General features: G+C 31.7%; 1 long non-coding RNA gene across 6 annotated transcripts; it reads left to right on the top strand.

The window, feature by feature from the left end:
• The first annotated feature begins 652 nt into the window (after positions 1–652).
• On the top strand, positions 653–2932 carry LOC126725221 (uncharacterized). Of its 6 annotated transcripts, none has more exons than XR_007655363.1 (5): positions 653–1018; positions 1111–1151; positions 1900–2014; positions 2267–2307; positions 2489–2932. It is a non-coding gene; the product is annotated as an uncharacterized LOC126725221 (long non-coding RNA). The 6 variants fall into 6 exon arrangements; XR_007655365.1 differs by having other exon boundaries at positions 1878–2014; XR_007655364.1 differs by lacking the exon at positions 1111–1151.
• The last annotated feature ends 8407 nt before the right edge of the window (positions 2933–11339 follow it).

Here is an 11339-nt window from a genome sequence, read left to right as displayed (position 1 = left end):
CTCAATGGTTTTAAAATTATGAAAATTGCTTTCTTGATTATGCTATTGCTACTTTGATTAGATTTATCACTTAAAGTTAATTTCAAATTCTTAATTCAATGATTGTGTAATTGCTAACCTTTGAATATCAATAAAAATAAGGGAATCAATTTTGTGATTGGAAAACATAACACTCCCAAATTGAGATGAATGAAAAATTATAACACTAAACTAATATAAAAAAATAATAATAAAAAATAAAAAGAGCCAAATCACATGCGCGAAGTGCATGTGATGAGGCTAGTTTTGAGATAGGCATATATTGGGATGGGGGGAGGTGATTACATAGACTAGGTTATCACTTGTATCCTATTTCTATTATTATATATTTAAAAAGTAATTTGAGATTTGGGATTAATAGTTAAATCAATATAGCATATACTATATATAATAGTAAAAGCCTTCCTTGCAATTAAGGTCGTGCTGCCACATGGGAAAAAAATGCTTACTTTAAATTCTACCACATTCATAGTTAAAAAGTGATAAATTATAGTGTTTCACTACATTAAAACACTGCTTGAGAGAGCCTCTCAGTTTATTTTTTATTTTTTTTTCTTTTTGAAAAAAAAAAAAGGGCTTAAATCAATAAATTACAATAAAAAGGATTGCTACATGGAGAAGGAGAAAGAGAGATCGAGAGAAAAGAGTTTGTAATCATAAGCCACACCAAGATAGAAATAAGAAAAGACTGGCCATCACCATCAGTTTTCTTCCCACCTCTCATTCCCTTGCCATACTCAAACCAATGGAACCTGACATTTTCACAAATAAAATACGAAAAGGCTTAGAGATTCAAAGTTAGAGAGGGGGAGAGAATTTGTCAACCACACCAAGAGAGAAATATCTAAGCTGGCCATCTCCATCAGTTTTCCCACCACTGATCATTCCCTCGCCATACTCAGACCACCGGAACTGCAAGGACACAAAGATACAATCCATAAGGCGCATCGTTACCATCAAATCGTCTGGACTAACACCGGTAGAGGGTTTTTTTTTTTCCTTATTTCTTAGATTTGAGAATGAAATATGACATAGTTTTGGGTTATTTGGTTGGATTGATTTATAAATCAGAGGGGTGCCATTACAAGTTCTGACTACCAGAATCGCTCTAGGTAAAGTTCTGTTTTTAATTTTACAAATGGAGGGGTTTTTTTGGGAGAATCATTTGTGCATAATTTATGATTTAGATTCAGGTATTTTGGTTTGATTGGATATGATATAGGTTTTTTGATTAGGAGTAGTTTTGCTTAATTAGTTTAAACATATGGGTTAGATTTGGGTTCGAGGGATTTTGGTTAGAATTTGTTTTGTTTAGGGTATCTGGCTTGGCTTAGAGTTTGCCCATTTTGGTCACTTTGATTTTGAATTTGCTTTCCCATTTAGAGTAAGATGAAGATTTGCTCTGTCACTCAAAACACAAATCTTTAATAATCAAAGCCACACCAAATTTTTATTTTAAAATTTTATTTTTTTGGGTCTGTTGTTTCTGAATGGCCCCTTTTTAAAAGTTAGTGGAAATCTATTGTGAAATTTTATACAAATTAGATTTACTATGATTGCTCTATTTTTTAAATTCTTCTCACTTGGATATCCCTGCAAAAAAAAAGTAGTATCGGTGTATGTTCTATTAGTGCTCTCAATCATGTTATGATATTAGAATCGTAATTAGATTGGTCCATGAAAGAATCATCCTTCAATTGTGTTCTTTGTGTATGGTATGTCAATGCTCTCAATTATGTTATGAAACTAGAATCATAATAGATTGCAATACAGAAAACCCGAAAACCAAAATTTCACTTAGAAAACATTATAAATTGCTATACACTCTAAACTTTCAGATTTTACAAAATGATGTTGCAGAGAAGAGATGGGGCAGAGCAGCAAAGTAGTAGATCATATGGCAGTTGTAGTGACTATTGAAAGGATGGAAGGAAGGTGTTTTCTTTTGTCTTGAATGAATGGTTTCAATATTCAGGTGAGATGCGGCATTTAGGTTTGAGTTTTTACACGCTTGAAATTGATCCATGAAAGAAATACCATATTGCCAAGTAGTTTTTCTGCTGCATTATATTTTTGTTTTTTGTTTTTTTTTTTAAGTTGTTTTAAAAGATTATCAAGAAATTCTAGCTTGAACTAATGACGTTTCAGGCAGTCTTCTTATTACAAAATGTCATTTATATGGTGAGATGTGTCATTTTTCCTTACTTTGTTCAGTTCTCTTTTACAGGGTGTTGTTGTTGCATTTCCTGTTTATTTTGCAACATAGAGGTAAATTCTATGAAGGCACCAATTAGTTAACCCTTTTGAAAGTTTTTATTTTTACTTCAAATATTTATTTGTTTCCCTTTTGTTTCAAAGTGTAAAAAAAAAAAATCATTGTTAGTCAGTACATATGTAAATAAGAGACGCATTACATTAATGATAATAGATGTGGTGATCATTGTTAAAGGTGGTGGATGTCACTGCAGTGCTAGCAGCATGGTGTGAAAGAGATTTTGGGTGGTCATGGAGAGAGCAATTGTTTAGAGGTTATCAATCTGGTGGTTGCTATTTTAGTGTTTGGTAGTGCTGAAGATAAGGAAGACAGTGCTTTGAGGCTTTGGAGGAGATGCTCATTATGGTTGAGCTTAGTTATGTTGTAAAATATTAATATACAGTGTTAGCATTTTTTTCTTTTACTTTCTAAAAATTGTCCGAGTGTCTTATCCATCATATATGTTGGGATTATTATGGAGACCATAAAGCAAAGGCAGAAGCTAGAAGAAGGAAAGGAGCATCCTACATTCTACATGTGAACTTGATGCAATTAGCATCAACATGTAGGTTGAAAAACACCATAATCATGTTTAATCTTATTATTTCATGAAAATTTCGAATAGATTTTTTATTATTACATGCCAAAAGTTAGATGAAGCTTCGTTTAGTCTTTATATGTCATTTTGGATTTTTTTTTTCCTCTGAATGATTTATTAATTCTTTTTGTTTGCGTCCCATGTTATTTTTGCTAATAATAAGAGAAAAGAAATAAATTTCAAGAATTCTTTTATTTTCTTGGAAATTTCAGAGTATAGATAAAGGCATTTGATTTTTATAGGAATTGAAACTTTATGGAATATGTTAGTGTATAGGGTCCAGTATTTTCAAATTTAGCATCTATCTAGAGATGGTTTCTTTGAATAGAAGGCTACCCCGTGCATAGCACGGGTATTAGGCTAGCTTTATATAAAAGCAGAAGTTTTGCCCTACAGAAAAATAGATAGGCAGAGATAGAGAGAGACATAGGTACAGTTCGTAAGATCCCGCTAACTCAAACTCCTTCAAAATCAGTCCAAAGATGAGGTAGAATAGGAGGCCAACATTAGGTACCCTTTCTTCCATCAATATGGCCCTTGATTATATTTTTGATTCCATTCAAAATATCAATTCTACTCTTCTTTCTTTTTCTTATTAAAGATACATAATTAGTCATAGAGCGAAAGATTTAATATACATTGGAATTTGACAATGGCTGTGTTGTTTTCATTTTGGTGTGAGTGTTGGTTTGTGGTGTGATGACAAAGTGAGAGGGAGTGTGAATCTGAACTACCATAGGTAAAGTTTTTTTTTACCCCTTTCTTTCTTAGATCTGGGTATGAAATATGAATTAGTTTTTAGTAATTGGTTGGATTGATTTTTATTTAGGTATTTGGGTTACATTATGTTTTGATTTGATTTTTTCGTCTCTCTAAATCTGTCTTGATTTAATTTGCAATAAGCCTATTAAATTATATTTGCTTTTGCATGTGAGAATGAAATATCATCAGCAAAGTCTTTTCGTTCTAGACCTTCATTTAACCAATCAAACTCCTCCTCTACCCCTACACTAGCATCACCCCTTGTAGCAGCCCCTGCACCACCCCCTACACCAACCCCTCCATCTATCCCTCCACCAACCCCTTCAAGAACTTCAACTGCAAGTGAAGCATGACCACTCTCCACATACAGTATGATGGTGTCTCTTGGCCCTCCCTCATTAAGCTTACACATAGACACCACATCTATATCATCTTCTATGAGCCTCAGGTCTTGCTCCAAGTTGCCTCGAGCTAAATAATGAACCCTAGACTATTCATTAATCCCCAATTCCTCACATATACCTTCTATTTTAAAATAACTAAGAGTATCAGGATCTTTATACCCTATTTCAATTTTCCCACCAAAGTATTCTAAACTTGGGTTCCATCGAAAAGTACCCCCATAATGAACCTCGAATTTCACTTCCTTATCATCCATCTGCAATAACAAATTACCATTTGACACATAAACAATTAAAGAATTGTAAACAACAAACACATAAAGAGTAAACACTTGTATGTTTCTGTTTTGCTTTTGGGATGCAACACACACATTAGAAGGACCACATTTTCTGCTTTGCTTTTGTTTCTATTTTACTAATAAGCACATGCAAACACTAAAATTTAAAACTAATAGAAACTTGGGTCTACTGTGAGACGCAATGACCACGACAGACAAAATGCCCATAAACAAACACAAATCCAAACAACAAGTGCTCAAACTTTTCATAAACATCAACAAACACAATCAATATTCTCATTCTGTTACATGTAACATTGACGATTGACTGATTACTCAAAAAAAACTATAAAACAACCACAAACCCAAATCAAAAATAGTTCAAAAACCCAAACAGTGACTGATTTCTTACTAGGATTTTAGTCCCTTGAAAAACTCATTGCTTGTCTATGTTTATTCTTGTAGCATGATTTCAATATCAAATGCAGCAAGGGGTTTTTCATGTTTCTAGGGCTCGTGAGGAAAAGTTTCAATGGTTCATGTTTTTGATCTGTGATATGTTTTGATTTGTATTAAAAATGTGTTTTTCTAATGTCTGAAGGTGAGGTGGGTAACGGAGAGAAAACGGATTGAAGTTCAGGTGGGCAAAGTGTTAAGTTTTAAACCACATGTAAGCAAAGTGAAAACGGACCAAACCATAGGTGGGTTTACTGTAATTTCTCCTAAAAAAAAGTTGGGCAATGAGGCACAACAAATTGTTACAACATATTCACAACAATTAAGATATGAATCTCTCATAGATCAAAATAAAATAACAAAATATTCGCCTTGAATATATCACAATTAAAAATTAGGATGATGTGAGATTTTGTTCCGTCCATACTCCATAGAATCTCTCATTTTAAAAAAGTATATTAACTTCACATATATCACAATTAACATGTGGAATTGTGGATAGGGGAATGATATAAGAGCGATGCTACATACATAGAATTTCACAAGATTTTTTACAATTGTTGAGTTGACAAGCTTTTATTGGTTTTCTTTTGGGCCCACCACTAACATCATCTTTTCACCAAGCACTAACAACTTGCCACATTAGTAGATGTGGAATTTTTATCTTTTGTATACCCACTACCCAAATGTCAAAACTCTAAGGGTAAGTACTAAGTAGCCAACTAAAAGTAAAGACTAATAACTTTGATCAAAATTCAATTCAGTATTCTAACTTCACTTTCATTCAATCAAACCCTCTAATTTCCAAGTTTATTCAATTAAAACATTCCCGTCATCTTCCGTTAGATGTTGACATGGAGTGTCCTAATTTTTCTATTTTTGAAAATTTTAAATTTAAAAGAAAAAAAATCCAATTATTATAAAAAATAAGTTTTGGAAAAGAAATAAATAAAATTATATTCTTTATGAAACTCAACATTCAACAACCAGTTGTGATGCTTATCATGTTCGTTGTGTTGCTTTGGGTACAAGCAATGGCCCTAAAACAACAACTTCATGGTCAAAATAAGTAAAGTAAAGAGAAAAATACCCAATTCTGAACTGAAGAGAGAAAGCCATTGTGAAAGGAGAAAATTAAATTAGGAATTGAAATAAATTAAAAATATGAGGGACATAAGGTGTAGAGAAAGTGAAAGAGCTGTGAAAAATACAAATAAGAAACTAAATTGAACCCAACAACTGTCAATGACTAATATAATTTAGAATTTGATACTATGGGTGTGATAGAAAATTCTCATTGATTACTACAAATTACCTATCCAAAGATTTTAATTTACTGGGGATTTAATTTACATGGGTTAGATTATTTGGGGTAGTTTTGACAATAAATTTTTTAGTTGTGAGATTCCAGAATTCAAAAGATTTCGTTGGACTTAATTGGTGGAGTAATTTGCTCATTTTGAACGGGAAATTTGTTAGTTTCAGGAGAATTATGAACTACTCTAAACATAGAGAGAGGGGGCGGGGCGAGGGGGGTGGGGGGGGGAGTAATTTTTCCTCTAGTGAATTTAATAAACATTTTTTTAACATATATTTGTACTTACACATATACTTGAATTTTAAACATATGAATGAAATTAAATAACTTTTAAAATTCGCTCCATATGTGCTTGTGTTTTGTATGATGCTAAACACATAAAAGAGAATATTAAGAACTTTTATGTCAAAACCAAAATATTAGCTACAAAATACACTAATGTGGTCAAACTCTCTCACACTCACACAAAAGTTACAAAATATACTTATGTGGTCAAAGTTAGAGGACTGAGAATGAGAAAGACAGGGAAGTCTTAATTAAATAAACTTGAAATTTAGAAGACTTAATTGAATTTTGATCAAAGTTAGAGGGTATAATTTATAATTTTACCAAGTTAAAATTTAATCATTTATTAAAAAATACATTGATATTAAGTGGCTTAAAGATATGAGTTAAAATGCAATTCCCATTGAAATATTTTTTTAATTTTAGTTTATTTCCAAAAATAAATTAAAATCATACAATTATCAAGAATATATAAATATATATATATATATATATATATATATATATATATATATTGTACCAATGGTTGTATTAGTTAAGCTCCAAATATTCTCCAATAAATAAAATGTAGAAAAAATTGGTATAAAAAAGGTAGTGCTTGTTCATTGGATGTGGCAGTGCTAGTTCTTTTTCTCTATTTTAGGGTATAAAACTCATTTAATCTCCTCCACACAAATGCTGGAAGAACTCATTAATTTCTCACTAGTAAATAAATTTTTTAAACAAACCTATAAATTTAACCTGAATTCAGGAATATAATGCTGGTAATCTTGATTGGAAATTTTTTTTTTTGACAGTGCAGTAAATCAGAAAACCAGATGTTAAAGGCAACGAAATAAAAAAGGTTCAAACCCAATACAAACGGAACCATATGCCATCCGGGGAAAACCTGCTTTCTCCATGACGCTGGGCCACGCAAATATCAATAAATGGTTCCTAATTTTTTTTTATTTTTAAAATTAATATATAGTAGATTCACCAGCTTTTAGGGCTTTAAAGGTATCCCTCTTCTTTGGGCTAGTTAACAAATCTGAGAACAAAATATCTCATGTAATGACCTGAAAAAATAAAACATAAAATATCAGACTCATGTATTACACGTATCTTGTTGTGAAACGTACACAGTTTTTGGAAGAATATATATGAATATTTAGAGAAAAGAAGATAGAATTTGGTTGCTTCAAATGAACAAAAATTAAACAAGGAATAATAAATTTGGATTTGATTTGGGGAAATCCTAACGTCTAGGAACCAATTAGATCCAACTTGGATTAAAATTCTATATCTCAAAAGCTAAATTTAAGCTTATAAAAAAATAATACTAAATTAAATTTAAGGACTCAAATAGTAATACCAACTTAAGCGCTTTTGGATTTCACTAAGAAAGTTACAAAATGTAGATATTTGCACATTTTGGAAATATAGAATGGAAAATTAGTTAGTTTTAAATATAAGGGGGAAAATTTTGATCTAAACATAGAAGGGGGAAAGTGATTTTTTCCCTAATGAATTTAACAAACATTTTGTAACACAAAGTTGTACCTAACATAAACTTGAAGTTTAAACATATGAAGGAAATTAGATAACTTTTAAAATTTATTACATATGTGCTCGTGTTTTTGTACAATGCTATACACATAAAAGAGAATATTGAGAACTGTTATGCCAAAAGCAAAATTTTAGCTACAAAATATACTTATGTGGTCAAACTTAGAGGACTCAATTGAATGTTGTGGTTTTCTAACTTGAGTATGACACGAGTGTGAGAAAGTTGGGGTCCTAGGTTTTTTTTTTTTTTTTTTTTTGTTTTAAATTTTGAAATTAAAAAAAAAAATCCAATTAATTACTAAAAATTATTTTCCAAATTATTATTAAAAAAAAAAAAAACCCACCTTATCGTCACTCTTCATTTGCTAGCTGTTAACTTGTGATTGTTATTTGTGTTCACCCTAGTTCTTTCAGTAGAGAACGACTTTGCCTCAGGGGTACTATCAACCAATCGTAGTGGATGAGGAAGTCTAATACTCAAATTTTATTTAGAGGTATAAAATTTATAATTTCTTTTTTTAAAAAAAATAGTATTTAGTTGCTTCACTCAATAAATAATGTTTATTTTACTTGTTCTGTCACTGAGAAACACAATGGACTCTTTTTAATTTATAATTTAATATCTAAAAAATATATTTTAAATAACAAAAAAATCAAAATATAAATAAATCTTTTATGAATGTTCAAAATGAGTGGTTCTAGGATAACAAGTTATTCCTACTCTCTTTCTTCTTCACCAATCACATTCTGCCACATCATAGTAATAACACATCCCATTTTTCTCAATACATGGGACAGCGAAGAAGTTTATGGTATCTAGTTTAACAGAAAAATACAAACAGAAAGAATAAAGCCAAATGCAGGTTCAATTTCTTTCTCAAAAAAAAAAATGAAAGATGCAGGTTCAATTTTGTCAATTTCTACATCGAGGACTACTTCCTTGAAAATTCATATTTCCTGTTACTTCCTTGCAAATTCATAATGCCTACAAACTTTTCAGGTTCTTCCTAGTTCAAATCCTAAACACTTCACATCCAAATTACTTCCAGAGTTTAATCACATCCATGATTTTCTTATTCTTTGTAGAGGAAATGCCTATTTCTCAATCTCTCATATGGTAACGTGTAAGAAACAGATCAGAATCCCATTGGGTAGATAGTTAGGTTTCTAAAGAATCTCATGGGATTTAAAAAAAAAAAAAAAAATTCCTTTTTCTACTCAATGAAAGAATTGATTGCTTTAATACCTTACAAGAATTCTTCCTTGACACATTATTTAATGCCATTACCATTCCTTTAGTATTCTTAGTCAAACTTATATACAATACCTTAGATATGTTTCTTAGATACCTTTCTTAAAATTTTGCCAAAACTTAGATATAATATCTTAGGAACTCACCTAAGCGGAGCCACATGTTCACGAACACATCATTATTTTGAGCTTGGCTCATTTAAATAGTTTTTTTTTTTTTTTTTGAAAAAGTTTTAACCTATGGCGTCCGCTTCTGATGATAGTTCTTTTATCATCAGACCAAGACACCAATCGGTTTTTGGTGTAGGCGGGAATTGAACCTCAAATCTTTTATTCAACCATCAGAGATTTTATCAATCGAGCTAATTACAACCCACAACTCATTTAAATAGTTGAGTCTAAATTTAGGTTTGAGTTGGACTCGTTGGCTAAATAGACAAACCTAAGCCAATTTTTTTATTTTTTTTTTAATCTGAGACTGAGCCAAACTATATTTTAAACTCCATTTTGTTTTTGCCACTAAAATGAGCAACATAGGTAGCCTCCCTAATCACCCAACAAAGGAAATATAAAAAAAAAAAATTCATAAGTATTCAGCAAAAAAAGTATTCATAATTTGTTCAACAGTGGCATCGTAAATTCATAATTCACTTAAACGAATCATTCTAGGAGTTTAGCCTAATTAAGCATGGAGAAGCTTTTTACTTTTGTTTTGAAGCTGAAACCTATCAAATCCCATTATGCTGCTAAAAGCCTAAAGGCTAAAGGATCTTTAGCTGCAAACCGATTCTATTCAACTGCCCCTACTTAAAACACTCCCCTAATTCAATTCTAAGCTTCTAGATTGAGTTAATTATGACTATGACCATTAACGTGAATTGATCTTTAGGTCCATTTTAATGCCATCAGTCCCTACTCCTAAGAATAAAGAGCCCAGGTTTCAAAAAAAAAAAAAAAAAAAAAGAATAAAGAGCCCAGTGTATGCGCCCATTTTTAGGTTCTCGGACATTGAAATGTCACGGCCCACGTGACTGAGCTCTTTTCTGGACATCCAAGCACGGCCTTAAAAACACATATCAAGCCTTCTGGTCAAGAGGAAAGGTAAGGAATTGAGAGTTAGGAAAATGTTGGGCAATCATTCGACCTGGCATGTGGGTCAGCATTCATTTAGTATTCTTTTAGCCATGAACAAACTTGAAAATTAAAAGCTATAATTGACTTAGGTATAAACATACCTTATTATTGATAATCAACGAATGATATAATGAAATGTGTTAGGTTCTAAAGACTTAGGATTTTATGTATTTAGAACTCTAATGTGTATTGTTAGCAAACCATAATCAAAACAAGGTGTTTAGTCGTGTTTAGACATGCTCAAAGTTAGTTCATTTATGTAAAGTTGGAATAAATTGTTGCAGAAATTATTTAAGCTTCTCGGCCTAGTTCGATCAATCGAAACTTAAGCTCAATCAATCGAAAATCGAGTCAGAGGCATTTTTCTGCAGAATTCCAACTCAGCCCTAGTTTGTTTAAAACGTTTAGAGTTTTCTAATTTGCCCTAGGTATAAAAGGCAAACCCTAGCCACGTTTTAGTGTTGCTCATATTGTTGTTTGTGTAAATCTCTTGTGAGATCTGTGAGGAGCTTTCCTTTACACAAGCTTAGAATTATCAAGAATGAGATTTCTTCAAGAGCTTGATGATCATTCAGTTGCTGCCATAAGAATTTAAAGAAACACAAGTGGGTGTGCTTATACTTGCTGGAGAATCCAAGAAAGAAGGAGTCCGTGGTTTCGGAGCTTGCACATGGTCGTGTCAGTAAATTTCTACTGGTAGGTAGCAATAGGATGTTAGTGGTCTAAGTCGTGTTGAACAACTTCGATTCTTTCATAGTGGATTCAGGTTTACCTTGAGGATAGCTAGGTTAAATCCTCCCTAGATTATTATCGATTTGGTTTCATGGGTGATCATATCATTGTGTTATTTATCTTTTTGCTGCTTTGCATAATATGATTGTTTAATTGTGATAACTTAGATTTGGAATTTGGACTAAGTAACAACTTGGCTAATTACCTAGGTTAATTCAATTGTGTTTTTAAGGGGTCTAAAAACTATCAAGTGATATTAGAGCAGGTTGCTCTCTTATTGTTG

Source organism: Quercus robur, chromosome 5 (assembly GCF_932294415.1).
Source record: "Quercus robur chromosome 5, dhQueRobu3.1, whole genome shotgun sequence".
NCBI lineage: Eukaryota > Viridiplantae > Streptophyta > Magnoliopsida > Fagales > Fagaceae > Quercus > Quercus robur.
This window is presented reverse-complemented; position numbering and strand designations above follow the sequence as displayed.